The 17,861-nt window shown below is 39.8% G+C and overlaps 1 protein-coding gene across 3 annotated transcripts in view; it reads left to right on the top strand.

The window, feature by feature from the left end:
* LOC117333205 (nitric oxide synthase, brain-like) overlaps window positions 1–17,861 on the top strand; it is a 203,146-nt gene that overhangs the window by 77,304 nt on the left and 107,981 nt on the right. For 2 of the 3 annotated variants that reach the window (XM_033892380.1, XM_033892379.1), the window contains one exon: window positions 4,262–4,412. The gene's annotated coding sequence lies outside the window, so the exon portion shown is untranslated. Of the gene's footprint in view, window positions 1–2,309; window positions 2,424–4,261; window positions 4,413–17,861 lie in introns of those variants that run through there. The other variant, XM_033892378.1, reaches the window with a different exon arrangement.

Consider the following 17,861-nt stretch of genomic DNA (forward strand, 5'->3'; position numbering starts at 1 on the left):
AAGGTCATTGTTCTCCTGTAAGGTCATTGTTCTCCTGTTAGGTCATTGTTCTCCTGTTAGGTCATTGTTCTCCTGTAAAGTCATTGTTCTCCTGTAAGGTCATTGTTCTCCTGTAAAGTCATTGTTCTCCTGTAAGGTCATTGTTCTCCTGTTAGATCATTGTACTCCTGTTAGGTCATTGTTCTCCTGTTAGGTCATTGTTCTCCTGTTAGGTTATTGTACTCCTGTTAGGTCATTGTACTCCTGTTAGGTCATTGTTCTCATGTACTGTCATTGTACTCATGTAAGGTCTTTGTACTCCTGTTTGACCTCTGTCAAACTTCTCATGCTCTGATATTTTCTTCACTCTTGTTTTATAACAGTTAAACAAACAAAATGTTGAAGTAGTTAATAAATTATATAACTCTGATATAAAATGGAGCGAAACCGGATTTCATATTTGTGTTCCACACTCAATCTTCCAGGTATATCTATATCAGGTATTGACCAAAACGTGCGATATATCGATATGTAAAACCAACAACACATAACATACAGTAAATATATATACTGAAACAAATTGTAAATCGTTATACATAGAACTACTTCAACAATAGAATTCCAGTTTCCAAACATTGAGCATGTCGCTGTATCATAAGACACGGTTACTAAAGTCTGTTACCTTTCAGTTGTCGTTACTTGACCAATATTAGACAGGACAGAAAATACTATACAGGTGTTTTCAGGAGCACGACAATAGTGAAAACCATTATGTTGACTTTAGAATGGAATCGCTGTCTAATATCAATGCATATGGCTTCGATCGTCGGTGTAACACAATACTTAAATGATACGAGAACGGCTAAATTAGTTTGGGTGGGAACCTCCAATGGGGTAGATACATTGTAAGTCACCGATAATAACCCTTCCTCTCCCACAGGTAACCAATTATATAGAGCTGATGAAATACAATTGTATAACAGGTGTGTAAAGTGAACGCAATCCTTAATTCCTCCTGTAAAAGGTACACAATATAGCACAATACATCCTTAAGAAGAGGTTGCCACAAAAACTCACTCGAAATACAAGACATATAAGTAACGATCACAACGATCACAATAACTGAGTGAGTGAGTAAATGTACTCTTTTCGCGTCTCAATTGCTTACTTAACGTACTTCCATCTGTAACAAATAAATATTTACCGTCGTTTTGTGAATTTATTTCCTTTGAAATGATGGATTTGTTACGAAGGTCTGTATGTGATGATTGATGTGATCACGGCATACCTAGCATGCATATCTAACATAGCTTATATCACATTGAGTTTTCTAATAATTATACAGTTAATCATTTATATCATTTGTTATATATATCTTTAATGTTTCATTTATTTACAAATATATATATAATTTACATAAATAATGTATATTCAAATTACCTAGAAATGCTCACATACATATATTCACCCTTGCGTTTTAGATTGTACGAAACTCGTTTAATCATAAGAATCGTTCCATCCGTTATCTGTTTTATGTTAGGGTTTATCAGCATACGTTTGTCGATAGTCTGTGGATGTCAGTCCGTCCGAAATACATGTACAGTATGCAGACTTCCGTCCGTTCGTCCGTAATATGTAAATGCTCAAGAGTCCGTCCGTAGTTTCTGTGTTTATAAATAGTAACAATACACCTATACATAGAATCCTCTATATTTAATTAAGTTGGCAGACAACTACATGTACATGTAACAGAGACACGAACTATGTAGATACATAGCCGTATCTTTATCCATCAACTTTCATTGTCGCTTTCATAATTGAAGTGTTACATATATGTCTGTTGTAATGAACAGGAATTGATTCTTTGATGAATTCTTTTCCATATCATTTGAACTAATCTGTATGATGTCACGGTTTATTTTCACCTAATGATATCATTCTAATGTATATGATAAGCTAACTGGTAATTTTTATATAAGTAACTTCTTTCGTCGTCTATCTATTATGTATTAATATCTAGAACAATGTTCTCTCGCTCACCAATAACGACCTCAGCAGCAGCGTTATAAGTAGGGGGCGTGTTCGTTACGATTTCTTACAATTCTCTAGGACTGGTCGTATTCGAACACAACGGAAAATGTGTCGCTGCTACCATAAATACAACCATGGATTGGCTGTATATTAACTATGTTTAAACCCAATGACTGTGTGTTCTATGGACGCCGACTAAAACCGTCGTCGACATCATTCCATTGATTGTATTGGACCAGTTTACTCGGATTTAATTATTGATAAAACCAGCTCCCAGTCACTGGTATTAGCGGTGTCAGAGTACTTGGGTGGAACCTTGAGTCAGATGGTTCAGCAGTACTCGGGTAGACTCTGGGAACAGATGCTGTGACTTCATAGTCAAAGAGGACACGGAGACTTATGAACACTGTGAAGTAAGCTTCAACAAAAAATCAGAAGACGCATTTATTTATGGGATTTTAATTCGTCCCGGAGAGATGAAATTAAGTTGTGCAAGCGCAGCACTAAGAATGTTGTCTTTTAAAAGTATGTCAAATTGGACATATTCAAACCTCTTCGGTGAGCATCGAGACCATTTCGTGTCGGCTAAAAAGGCAAGAATGTCCAAATTACTGTGTGCAATGCTTACTCTAAAACATATGTCTTCATTATTTCATGATACGGATAAACGCTCCGGTACATCGGGTATAATGGGAAGTGCTGCATACTCCGTGTTCGGTACTCCTCGGGAAGTACGATAGGCGGAACATACTCTGTGTTCGGTACTCCTCGGGTAGTACGATAGGCGGAACATACTCCGTGTTCGGTACTCCTCGGGTAGTACGATAGGCGGAACATATTCCCTGTTCGGTACTCCTCGGGTAGTACGATAGGCGGAACATACTCCGTGTTCGGTACTCCTCGGGTAGTACGATAGGCGGAACATATTCCGTGTTCGGTACGCATCGGGTAGGACGATAGGCGGAACATACTCCGTGTTCGGTACGCATCGGTTAGAACGGTAGGCGGCATATACGCCGTGTTCGGTACGCCTCTGTCTGTTAGGTCGGTATACGAAACATAGTTAGTGTCCAGTACACCTTGGAGAGAACGTTAGGCGGGACATGCCTCATGTTCGGTGCACCTCGGACAAAACGGTAGCCGAAACACATCTCGTGTCCGGTACACCTCGGAAAAAAACGGTAAGCGGAATATTCCTCGTACCCGGTACATCTCGGGAAGAACGATTGGCGGAACATATCTTGTATTCAGTAGACCTCGGAAAAAACGGTAGGCGGGGCATCCCTCATGTTCGGAACACCTTTGGTAGAACGTTAGGTGCATTATATACTGCGTATTCGGTACACCTCGGTAGAACGGTAAGGCGAATATACTGTATATTCGGTATATCTCGGGTAGAACGGTAAGCGAGACATGCCTCGTATTCGGTATATCTCGGGTAGAACGGTTGGCGAAATATTCTGATTATTCGGTACACCTCGGGTAGAACGCTAGGCGGCATATAAGTCGTGTTCGGCACACCTCGAGGAGTACGGCATGCGACTCAATACTCAACGGCGTTAATTAAAGAATACAGGATTGTACAAACAATGTAATCGTATGATAACTATCCCGTACCTACCTCTAAAATGATAGTAGGTTATAGTGTTAGTTGTCTCGATTCATGCTTACCCTTGTGTATCTCGGACCTATTATTAATAGGTAGGTGTATTTAGAACAATCGTGTGTAATTTCATTCAGAACACCTCGAATAGGACCTGCGCGGTATGGTCACATTAGTGATAAATGAACGAGGACACTAAGCAACGAATAAAGACAATACACTCGCGCATAATGAGGCAGTTATTAAACCATTGTAATCAAATGGGCCCAGCGCATTACATACTGTCACCGCGGGGAAGCTGTGAGCAATCACGCTCTCTTACTTAACTTAGGACTTACTAGCAGTCACTGTTCAATAAACAACGTGACTTGTGTAACGTTTCCGGTATAACGACAGTTCTGCCCTGGTATTACAAGACCAGCCATACTAGTATAGTTATAGACAGAGAAAAAGTAGACAAGTATTTTACTTTTACCTATATATCGCCGCACGTGGTGATGAGTCGATAAGAAATCGTTTCATTGACAGTAGTGATACGTAGTGGGCATCCCTCACGCGCTGTGTCCTCGCGTGATTATTCATTAGTGTAAGTATGCAGGTGATGTTGCGGACACTCAGTATGAGGGTTTTCTTTTTCGTTTCTTCCAGGATAGAATGTCAGAGGACGTGGAACCATATCTGTAAACAACTGATGGAAACATATTAACTAGTGTTTTTTTCGCGTGAAGAGGAAAGATATTTTATTTGACATTTTCCCACCAATCTACATTTCTGGACGGGTTGATTCTTTCATTTAAAGGTAAGTCAAAGTTCGTTTGTAAAGCCTTATGTTTCTCTTATATATAACTGTGTGATATGAATGTGATTAACCACTGGAGGGAAGATAATTTCATGGTAAACCCCTGATACTGGACCTACACCATACAGATGTTTTGGTACGTTTTATAAGTAAACAAGGCCGTTTTACGGTGGAAACATAGTTTTATATTTATGTTATCTACAACAGTTGTTTCAACAAACAAAAAACATCAACAGGCAAATACAAACAACCGCTTCCTTACAAACACGCAATACTCGTAATTACAACTAACGTGGCCAGAACGGCCCGTATCGCACAAATGTAAAAGAATGGTATTAATCAGCGATTTATTTCTCCATAACTGCTGGTTTCATTGGCGATATGTAAAGGTATGTTGTGTTTCTCTAGACTACAGAATGCTACTCTCGCTCAATAACAGACACACCAACAATCGCCTGGCATCATAAAAGGTGCGCGTGTGTAGTGTGAAAATCATGATGAGAGATCTGGCGGTTGACGGGAATTTAAACTCTACCAGGTGCTTTATATTAAATCAAATTTGTGATGTTACAACTGTGTTTTATTTTTACAATTTCGTGATCATAGATCAGTTTTTCCGTTTTAACGACATCAAGTTCGCCATGTCCGCTAATCCTTTGTATAAGTAAGTTACATGTAGTAATGAATGCAATTTACTACATTTATAAATAATGAATGTATGAACGAGGTTATTTCCTTCCACGTTTTCTTCACATCGGACCAGCATGTACAGTGCACGTTCTCATGCGCGTGGGAATACGGCAAAGAAAACAAATAATGGACATGCACGTGTTGTTTTTAGGTCGTTTCACTACAACATCGTATGAACTTATGAAGTATCGGCTGTTTATAATTCACTCACTCTAGGTCTAAGATACAAATGCTCATAATTAGATTAAAATTCATCTAGGTTCAATGAGTTGCCATCCGCATTTTTTTATGACGATAACACCGATGAATAGATTTTTGATTGACATTTACGTGATACACGATTTATAAACAAAAGTTGTATAACTTTTGCCCAATCCCCTTGCTATGAAAAGGCAATAAAATATGTTTAAATCAAATGAAATTAAACAAAAAAATCCGCCTCGGGGAAGTTCGAGATTATTGTCACATTTTGAAATAAACACCAATAAGAAATCTGGTGTTATAGATATATTGTAATGATATATATATATTGATCATACTTGTTATAATACATGTAGCTTGTATTAAAAACAATCTATCATGTTCTCAGTGATCAAAGTCAGAAAACAATCCGTTATATTAACAGTCATCAAACTAGTAGCTTCGAAATGTTTATCAGGTATGCCTTCCGCCCACTATCCACGATAATCCAATAAATTTCAATCCTCCTTAGGAAACGAATACATATAATATGATTTCTCATTTAAATAGTCTGCGGAAAAAGGGATTATTATAAAAAAAAATAATAAAAGGTTTGCGTCGAATCCCTAAGGATTTCTTGTTTTGAAAATAGAATAATACGACGTAAAAATATGATTTAACTAAAGTTGGGTATGTATGGGTGCAATCTGTACAGTAAAGTATGGCATTTCAATTTCAATCTCGACTGAGTTGTTAAATATATTTCATGAACACGGGTCACGCTTTGGAGGCCGGTGATGGGTTGTGGTCCCCCTGACCCCATGGGCGGTGTTTAGTACACGAGGAAATGCATTAGCGGTTGTCGTCTAGGTGATAGATTCGATATTACTAACAAGTATCATAACGGTACTTTGATGTAGGAAACATATTAAGCGTTGAAATAGATTACGTTATCTCAGTAAATGACTTATTGAAAAGGATAACTTATTTATTTTTTTTTTTTTTTTCGGAGAATTAAGTATGATAAAATCTCTCGGTGCCGGGTTTGAGGATGGTCTGACTGGACTTTCATGGAATTTATGATATCGTGAAACATTATTTTTGACCAGACATGTTCTATGGAAAAATAAGTACATTTTATAACAAAAGATCAGCTGTAGTTGTAGAAAACAGGCCGGATTTTATACATGATGTGAAATCCAGCAACTGAAGTTTGTTTCTATTGAAAATCATTACTTCATGTTATTAATTACTCCAGAAATATTCAACAACGAAATACGTTAGGAATTCTCTCCAACAAAATACTCCGGAAATACTTTCCAACGTAATACTCAAGAAATACTCTCAAACGAATTACTCTAGAAAAACTCTCCAAACGAATTAATCTAGATATACTCTCCAACAAATTACTCTAGATATACTCTCCAACGAAATACTCCAGGAATACTCTCCAACGAAATACTCTCCAACGAATTACTCTAGAAATACTCTCCAACAAATTACTCTAGAAATACTCTCCAATGAATTACTCTAGAGATACTCTCCAAAAAATTACTCTAGAAATACTCTCCAACAAATTACTCTAGAAATACTCTCCAACGAATTACTCTAGAAATACTCTCCAACAAATTACTCTAGAAATACTCTCCAACGAATTACTCTAGAAATACTCTCAAACGAATTAATCTAGAAATACTCTCTAACAGAAGAACTGGGACTTACTTTATTCTGATTATACACATATTAACTTCATATAACAAACAAGGTTCTAACATAATATCAACCTCTTCATGTTACCAGAGACATACATACATCTATATATGTCTCTGATGTTACTTAGCTGACGAATAATCGTTCTGTAATTACAACCCACTCTCCTTGCCTTACCCTTAAGTTAATTGCTAATGGTTGGACAAATAAAAAACACTGTTTGGGTTTAGAAAAGAGTTTATTAATACACTGCAGAAATGATAGCATGCTAGTTTATATTTGTAATGTTGATATATTTCTTCTATAACACATTTTAGATCTGAAAGAATATTGAGAAGCATTTGTTTTAATTAATACATTTATCCATACACATGTATTGTATTAATACTACACAGTTGATTAAATGAAATACATTTTATAACATATCAATTGAGATACTTTAATTAAAAAAAAATCTTCAAACTGTCGTGTTAACTCGCATCACGTAACCTTTCTGTGTGCGACAGCAAGTTTAACTAATAAACAAGCCAAACATAGCTCCCCGGAAGTGACGTAATTGTTTGTGGAAGTGGACACTTGACACGAAGTGGTGTCATTTATTCATAGGCCCACCTTTCCGATCATTATCTCTTCTCGACAGATTTTATCTCGATAAAATACTGTTTTCTCCAGTACACAACTGATCACCGTTAGCTTATGTGTGTACAGTTGTCAGCTCATTGTACCAAACGTCACTTTGGAGTCCAATGTTCGCCACAACATGGAGTGTCGTTCGACAATTTCAAACGGCTTGTTACTTTGCAGTGGTAATAGACACTTCTGAATCAACCCAATCGTCGGTCGCTTTGAAGACAGAAGATTTACTTTTTTATCATAAAGTAGCCTCTTTGCGGAAGACTAGATTGATCCAATTCAATGGATGACTTGCTGCTTTGTGCAGTGACCTGATTAATTTGTCGCCAGCGTAAACACAAAAAACTATTATAAGCTAACTATTTGCGCTTTGTGATGACAGATATGTTCTATACCGATTTTTGTTATCACTTTGCGGAGTTAGGAAATTATGACCGAGACAATCGTTGGTCGCTTTGAAGTCAATTCGTTTTAACGGTTTCGTAAAGTTTAACAACAGTTCAGAATAAATCGGTTACCGCCATGTACGTTTTTTATGCGCCTGTTCATTTTAAACGTGGTACTCCCGAGGCCATATTGCTAGTCGAATTACGCAATTCATCGAAGGCGGATGACACCACTGTGGGTCCTTACGAAAATGGTTGATTTCCCTAACCGTCACCAATTCTCCCCCTGATTCAGTTAAAATTGAAATATGTTGGAAATTGTTGTTGTATAAAACACTTGTGTTCATTATTGCTGCCTGTGATAGAACCACTTGGCGCTGATTGGTTGTTTAGCGGTTAGTATAAATGGTATGATGTGTTCCAAGCGTCCTAACGCAGGTCGATATTAAAAAAACATAAATTCAATTCTACATTTTTATTACTTGTTTAAGTGACGTCTTGCCCCGAAGCTTGCCATTTTAATAGTGGATAGAAATTTCGATAATGTAGACATGCTCTTTAAGGTTTTGACTTTTGTGTCACACTTAAGGGGAAAATGTTTCTGCCACACAACACTAAATACAACAAGGGCACATTCATCACGTCGTAAATTCAATAATTTGTCTAAAACTTAAAAGTGTATGACTAACAAGCAATCCCTTTATCTAATATTTGAAGCTAAAATAATAACACAATTTATCCCTGTTCAAGCTCCAGGATATCAAACCCTGCATTACAGTGAGAGCCGTAATGATCGAGATGCCACAATGATGGTTGATATTCACGTTACGTTACGGATAGTATAGTAGGCGCCTACGTGGCTGACGATATAAATTCAATTTTCGGTTCTTATGTATCTCGCTCTTACCTTGTATTGGAATGTACCAATACTTTGTGTGTGTCTCTCTTATAACCAATTGATCAACCCTATTTTATTTTCTAAAAGTTCGTTTATCTGAGAAAAACTTGTGATTTCTTACAGCAATACTTGATATTTCTCTTTAACGGTATACATCTTACGAACTACTCATTGTTATTACGAGTTCGACTGTCAAGGCGATCAAATATTCGCCCCACCCCTTCCAGACAGAAAGGGTAAAGAACGGTACATTAGTGGGTAAAGAGCCGTACATGGATGGGTAATGGCCATACACGAGGGTTAAGGACCGTGCATGGGAGTGAATGGCCGTACAGGAGGGTAAATGGCCGTACATGAGGGTGGCTGGCCGTACATGAGGGTAAATGGCCGTACATGAGGGTGGCTGGCCGTACATGAGGGTGAATGGTCGTACATTAGGGTAAATGGCCGTACATGAGGGTAAATGGCCGTACATGAGGGTAAATGGCCGTACATGAGGGTGAATGGCCGTACATGAGGGTGAATGGCCGTACATGAGGGTGAATGGCCGTACATGAGGGTGAATGGCCGAACATGAGGGTGAATTGCCGTACATGAGGGTAAATGGCCGTACATGAGGGTGGATGGCCGTACATGAGGGTAAATGGCCGTACATGAGGGTGGATGGCCGTACATGAGGGTAAATGGCCGTACATGAGGGTAAATGGCTGTACATGGGGTAAATGGCCGTACATGAGGGTAAATGGCCGTACATGAGGGTGAATGGCCGTACATGGGGTGGATGGCCGTACATGAGGGTAAATGGCTGTACATGAGGGTAAATGGCTGTACATGGGGTAAATGGCCGTACATGAGGGTGAATGGCCGTACATGGGGTGAATGGCCGTGCATGAGGGTGAAAGGCCGTACATGAGGGTAAATGGCCGTACGTTGCTTGTATATGGCCGTACGTTGGTGGGTAAACGGCCGTACATGGGGTAAATGGCTGTACATGGGGGTAAATGGCCGTACATGAGGGTGAGTGGCCGTACATGGGGTGAATGGCCGTACATGAGGGTGAAAGGCCGTACATGAGGGTAAATGGCCGTACGTTGTTTTGTATATGGCCGTACGTTGGTGGGTAAACGGCCGTACATGGGGGTTAAGGATCGTGAGTGGATATGCGTTTTAAGGCTGTCTTTACACTGATAAAAGCTTACACAGGCTTGTCTCTGATTGGATATGTACTTACACAGGCTTGTCTCTGATTGGATATGTACTTACACAGGCTTGTCTCTGATTGGATATGTACTTACCAGGCTTGTCTCTGATTGGATATACACAGGCTTGTCTCTGATTGGATATGTACTTACACAGGCTTGTCTCTGATTGGATACATACTTACACAGGTTTGTCTCTGATTGGATATGTACTTACACAGGCTTGCCTCTGATTGGATATGTACTTACACAGGCTTGTCTCTGATTGGATATGTACTTACACAGGCTTGTCTCTGATTGGATACATACTTACACAGGTTTGTCTCTGATTGGATATGTACTTACACAGGCTTGTCTCTGATTGGATATGTACTTACACAGGCTTGTCTCTGATTGGATACATACTTACACAGGTTTGTCTCTGATTGGATACATACTTACACAGGTTTGTCTCTGATTGGATATGTACTTACATAGCCTTGTCTCTGATTGGATATGTACTTACACAGGCTTGTCTCCGATTATGTATATACTATTGGATGTTTTAAGAATCATATGTCTTATTTTGAATTCCTGACGAGTTTATCATTTATATTAAAGATTGTCAACATTAGGTGTCGTTTTTAATAGTCATATGATCATCATCATTGAGAGTTGAACGCAGTTACAAATGCAGTTTCAATAATCAACTGGAATATTTTGTTCTCCAGAACTATTCATGTAGCAGACTATTGTATTCATGTTTTCTTGGTAAAACGTGATATTTAACGAAACAGGACACCTTCAAATGACAACTACATAATCATGTACTACTTGTGATGATCAATATCACATATCATTAATTATTGGGTCGCTCGGCACCTTCGAGGACCTTTATATAGCACGTGATATAAACGATTAAAAGAATCTCTAGGGATTAATCATCAACTCATCACTACTATTATAAAATGTGTCATCATTGATGACATCAGATTTGTTTAATATCATCTCTAGTCTCTGATGATTTAACTTTTCGTTTTGACCGACTTTTCTGTGAAAGCGGTTACTTTGCTGCATATTTATTGCATATTTACTGCATACCACCCCGGTATGCTGCGGGGTTTAACCTAATGCATAACTGATATCACTTTTGTATCTGACATTACCAGTCACGTTGGAAATGAGCAGTCCTTTCAAAAGGGCATTGTCTTGTTGTCAAATTCAACGGCAGTAGTTTGTGGGTTTCTATTTTTTATTTATTTATTTATTCATTTATTCATTAATTTTTGTCTCTTATGTCCAAATATGATTGTTTCTTGTTGAATATCAAATATCTAAACCGTAGACATGGTGGAGCGAAAGACGCCTACTCTTCCCAAACGTCTGGTCTTGTTTTATTGCGATGCTGTACGTGTAAATCAATGTCAATTTTGAATTACGGATCGGCATTTTATGGTTTCTTGTACTAAAACAATATATTCAGGATATTTTCTCAAATACTTTAACCTATCACAGAAATCTAAGTTATTGATACTGTACATTCTTTTTCATGTCTTGAAGAAAATCAAGGTTATCGATGTTGTTTTTAAATTAAACAACATCATTTTAAAAAATTTCCTGTCAATGTAATTGACTCATGCAACGCAAGGTTGGTCATACGTGGGAGTCGCATACTAGGACACAGCTAGTTCTTAACCAGCCAACCACTTGAGCGCCAAGTTAGACCAAGTAACACTTCTTAATTACCGTGTTCGTTTAAGAATGCCAATGCTAATTTGAGTGTGCTATCGATTCTGGGTGAACGACAAGGATCCGTTTGTTTACCAATATGTTGTGAGTAAGGGGCGCGTATCGGGGTCATATACACGTGTTGACATAGCAAGGAACATACATACAATCTCAATCGGCGCCCATTGATCATACCACATGGCGCTATTTAATTTACCTTTTGTCAAATCGTTGTCGAGGCGTTTACAAAATTAAATGTGTTCAGCGCTAATCATTTTCTCACGACAAAGGCTCTCTTCATCGGGTATGGACGAAATGACGGATGCTCAAAGGGTCTTATGGAACTCGGAACTCTTTCATCATTTGTAGGACCCTTATGTCATAAAAGAACCTGTTTTGCAAACATGAATAATTTATCGTCTACTTATAAAACTTTTTGTTACAATTGTAAAAGAAAAAGTCAACATATGTTCTTAATGTGTCTTGATTGAAAAGTAATGAAGAAATGTCAGGCTAATGCCTGTATGTGAGAGATGTATCCGGCTACAAGTGCTGTTGTAACTATTTCAGCCTATAAGTAGGTAAACTTACTGCTATATCCCTTTCATAAAAAGAGGTTTTGTAGCTTTGAAATTAAAATTAATTATGTTTTACATCAAAATGTCTCCTCCACAACTCTCAAGCGAAAGTGATGACGATAACAACCATGAATACATTTAGAAACCCAAGCATTTCCTTCACCACATGTGACACCAGGCTTGATGTCTCATGTCACCACATGTGACACCAGGCCTGATGTCTCCCTTCACCACATCTGACACCAGTCCTGATGTCTCCCTTCACCACATCTGACACCAGTCCTGATGTCTCCCTTCACCACATCTGACACCAGTCCTGATGTCTCCCATCACCACATCTGACACCAGTCCTGATGTCTCCCTTCACTACATCTGACACCAGTCCTGATGTCTCCCTTCACCACATCTGACACCAGTCCTGATGTCTCCCGCCACCACATCTGACACCAGTCCTGATGTCTCCCGCCACCACATGTGACACCAGTCCTGATGTCTCCCTTCACTACATGTGACACCAGTCCTGATATCTCCCGCCACCACATCTGACACCAGTCCTGATGTCTCCCGCCACCACATCTGACACCAGTCCTGATGTCTCCCGCCACCACATCTGACACCAGTCCTGATGTCTCCTTCACCACATCTGACACCAGTCCTGATGTCTCCCTTCACCACATCTGATACCAGTCCTGATGTCTCCTTCACCACATCTGACACCAGTACTGATGTCTCCCTTCACCACATGTGACACCAGTACTGATGCCTCCCGCTACCACATCTGACACCAGTCCTGATGTCTCCCATCACCACATCTGACACCAGTCCTGATGTCTCCCTTCACCACATCTGACACCAGTCCTGATGTCTCCCGCCACCACATCTGACACCAGTCCTGATGTCTCCCGCCACCACATCTGACACCAGTCCTGATGTCTCCCTTCACTACATGTGACACCAGTACTGATGTCTCCCTTCACTACATCTGACACCAGTCCTGATGTCTCCCATCACCACATCTGACACCAGTCCTGATGTCTCCCTTCACCACATCTGACACCAGTCCTGATGTCTCCCGCCACCACATCTGACACCAGTCCTGATGTCTCCCGCCACCACATCTGACACCAGTACTGATGTCTCCCTTCACCACATCTGACACCAGTCCTGATGTCCCCCTTCACTACATCTGACACCAGTCCTGATGTCTCCCATCACCACATCTGACACCAGTACTGATGTCTCCCTTCACCACATCTGACACCAGTCCTGATGTCTCCCATCACCACATCTGACACCAGTCCTGATGTCTCCCATCACCACATCTGACACCAGTCCTGATGTCTCCCATCACCACATCTGACACCAGTACTGATGTCTCCCTTCACCACATCTGACACCAGTACTGATGTCTCCCATCACCACATCTGACACCAGTACTGATGTCTCCCTTCACTACATCTGACACCAGTCCTGATGTCTCCCATCACCACATCTGACACCAGTCCTGATGTCTCCCGCCACCACATCTGACACCAGTCCTGATGTCTCCCTTCACTACATCTGACACCAGTCCTGATGTCTCCCTTCACCACATCTGACACCAGTCCTGATGTCTCCCGCCACCACATCTGACACCAGTCCTGATGTCTCCCATCACCACATCTGACACCAGTCCTGATGTCCCCCTTCACTACATCTGACACCAGTCCTGATGTCTCCCATCACCACATCTGACACCAGTCCTGATATCTCCCGCCACCACATCTGACACCAGTCCTGATGTCTCCCGCCACCACATCTGACACCAGTCCTGATGTCTCCCGCCACCACATCTGACACCAGTACTGATGTCTCCCTTCACCACATCTGACACCAGTCCTGATGTCTCCCTTCACTACATCTGACACCAGTCCTGATGTCTCCCTTCACCACATCTGACACCAGTCCTGATGTCTCCCTTCACTACATCTGACACCAGTCCTGATGTCTCCCTTCACTACATCTGACACCAGTCCTGATGTCTCCCATCAACACATGTGACACCTATACTAGTGTCTTCCGGCATAACATACATGGCAGCCATAATGTCTGCTGTCACCACATATGTCAGCCATTATATGGTACCCATCATCCATACTGATCTGTCATAGAAAGACACGTGATAGGTTTAGTTTAGTTTAAACATTTTTTTGGACATTTAAAATGACAAAGGGATAAGTAAGTTTTTCCTTGTTGGTACCTATATGTGTGGTAGTGTGGTCACGTGTTTGGAGTTATACAACACTTATTTAAGCATTGAACTGTTACCAAATGATAGTATACAGTCGATATGAATACAATTTGGGTGATAGATAAATAGAATGTCGCCCGTTAAACTTCACAGGGACTCGATTTTGTAAGGTAGGCCTTTGACACCAGTGAATAACCACAAAGCTAAAATCCAGTATACATTCACAACCGGAAACTATGTCGATACTCCCGATTTTTTTTACAATTTTTTTTTTTTTTTTTTTTCTAAATACATGACTTTTAATGTTGTCGTGTCTTGCATTTCTGTAAATTCGGAAACGAGACCCTGTGAGTGTGACGACATTGACAGTTTGATCACCTAATTTCATGTTGACTACCTTTTTTTTATAATTATAAAATTATAATCTCGTAATTTGTGACGTTGCTTTATTTTTCGATGTGGCTTCTGTATATACATACTAGCATTCGAAAGCTCTCTAGGCCAAAAGTAACTGGCGGTCATTGTTTAACCTACAACACTTGGAGCTGTATTCCTACACTGACCGAATCACTGTAAATTGTAGTATACAGTCTCATGAATACAATTTGGTTTATTAACGACTTAAAGACAAATGCAACACAGAATGTAAATATGGCTATGGTCATGTTGGGTGATATATTGTGGTTGGTCGGGTGTTGTGTTATATATGGGTAGGCTATGGTCATGTTGGGTGATATATATTGTGGTTGGTCGGGTGTTGTGTTATATATGGGTAGGCTATGGTTATGTTGGGTGATATATACTGTGGTTGGTCGGGTTTGGGTTATATATGGGTAGGCTATGGTTATGTTGGGTGATATATACTGTGGTTGGTCGGGTTTGGGTTATATATGGGTAGGCTATGGTTATGTTGGGTGATATATATTGTGGTCGTGGTCGGTGTTGGGTTATATATGGGTAGGCTATGGTCATGTTGGGTGATATATATTGTGGTTGTGGTCGGTGTTGGGTTATATATGGGTAGGCTATGGTAATGTTGGGTGATATATATTGTGGTTGTGGTCGGGTGTTGGGTTATATAAGGGTAGGCTATGGTAATGTTGGGTGATATATATTGTGGTTGGTCGGGTGTTGGGTTATATATGGGTAGGCTATGGTTATGTTGGGTGGTATATATTGTGGTTGTGGTCGGGTGTTGTGTTATATATGGGTAGGCTATGGTTATGTTGGGTGATATATATTGTGGTTGGTCGGGTGTTGGGTTATATATGGGTAGGCTATGGTCATGTTGGGTGATATATATTGTGGTTGTGGTCGGTGTTGGGTTATATATGGGTAGGCTATGGTTATGTTGGGTGATATATATTGTGGTTGGTCGGGTGTTGAGTTATATGTGGGTAGGCTATGGTTATGTTGGGTGATATATATTGTAGTTGGTCAGGTGTTGAGTTATATATGGGTAGGCTATGGTTATGTTGGGTGATATATACTGTGGTTGTGGTCGGTGTTGGGTTATATATGGGTAGGCTATGGTCATGTTGGGTGATATATATTGTGGTTGTGGTCGGGTGTTGGGTTATATATGGGTAGGCCATGGTTATGTTGGGTGATATATATTGTGGTTGGTCGGGTGTTGGGTTATATATGGGTAGGCCATGGTTATGTTGGGTGATATATATTGTGGTTGTGGTCGGGTGTTGGGTTATATATGGGTAGACTATGGTTATGTTGGGTGGTATATATTGTGGTCGTGGTCGGGTGTTGGGTTATATATGGGTAGGCCATGGTCATGTTGGGTGATATATATTGTGATTGGTCGGGTGTTGGGTTATATATGGGTAGGCCATGGTCATGTTGGGTGATATATATTGTGGTTGTGGTCGGTGTTGGGTTATATATGGGTAGGCCATGGTTATGTTGGGTGGTATATATTGTGTACCTGGCTAGCACAGAGACATTCCTCCGCCTGTGTTTCCTGGCAGTGCTCGGCTCTGTGATAATTACCCGTATTATCAATACACAATCCACCCAATTGAATCGCTACAATTACATCAGCGTGACCCGTTTTATCAAACCATTCGATTGCTCTCCTGTTCGCTAATTATGGAACGCTCATTTAAAATACCTGATTTTTTTCGATGTTATCTGGAAAATTCGAAAGTTAATCCCACTTTCGTTTACCTTAAACAATTACAAAACATCTATTTTGATAGTGAGATTTTATCAGCAGGAAGTCAGAGGAAACGAATGATTTTTTTTCATTGAAATATTGACTTTTACGAAATAATTTTGCCGTTTCTGATTGACATCTCGCCGGTGTGCTCACTGCCAGAGTTTATCGACCCCCTCGTCTCTGGTCAGAGAAGGCTGCCATCAAGGTCTGTTGAACTTTTATAATATTTGTGACACAGGCCCTGGTGTAGCCGGATGATCTGTAATACTTCCTTGGGGGACCTTTTAAGTTAAGAAATGTCCTTAGCTAATGAACGTTGATGAAACTGAAGCCAGGTGTTATTGATTTCCCCTAACCTGTAAACCTGGTCAAATTAGGAAACAGTTTCTGAATCGTCGCAATACCCAATAATTATGGCAGCCCCAGCATACACACCCAAATGTACAAGTACCGTAGCTTGTTAGGATTCCTATCAAATGTACAAGTACCGTAGCTTGTTAGGATTCCTATCCTATATCCAGTTTTGTAAAATAATGTCCATTACATAAAAAGACACCTATCGTACATCTTTGTTACATATCTGAAAAATTGACCAGCTGTGATGGCGGCTTTTCGTTGTTTATAACCGATACTTATGGGTCAGGAAAAGCTGTTGCCAATGTGTTTCTTGAGAATGCGAATTAAATGACATTCATCTTCTTCTTTTTTTTTTTTTTTTTTTTCTTTTTTTTAAATAATTGATGTTCTGTAGCATTAGTATTAAAACAAACTATGTTAGTTATCTACACAGTTATGAATGTAAAATATCATATACTGTTGTGTCATTAAAGAAAAAAAACGCCACCGATGTTAGGATGGTGTGAAAGCTAGGAGGAAATACATTAAATCAAAATGACCAATATTATTTTTATTAAAAGAGGAGTTGTATTATACCGAGAAAAACAACCGTCCATTTACAGTTGTTTGCCCCAGATTGACTTACTGGTAGGTAACAACCATTACTGTATACACGTGCTGCTCCTCAAGGGGCGGTACAGTCTAAAGTAGGACATGGTCAAAATTAAA

This window comes from Pecten maximus, chromosome 8 (genome assembly GCF_902652985.1).
Source record: "Pecten maximus chromosome 8, xPecMax1.1, whole genome shotgun sequence".
Lineage (NCBI taxonomy): Eukaryota > Metazoa > Mollusca > Bivalvia > Pectinida > Pectinidae > Pecten > Pecten maximus.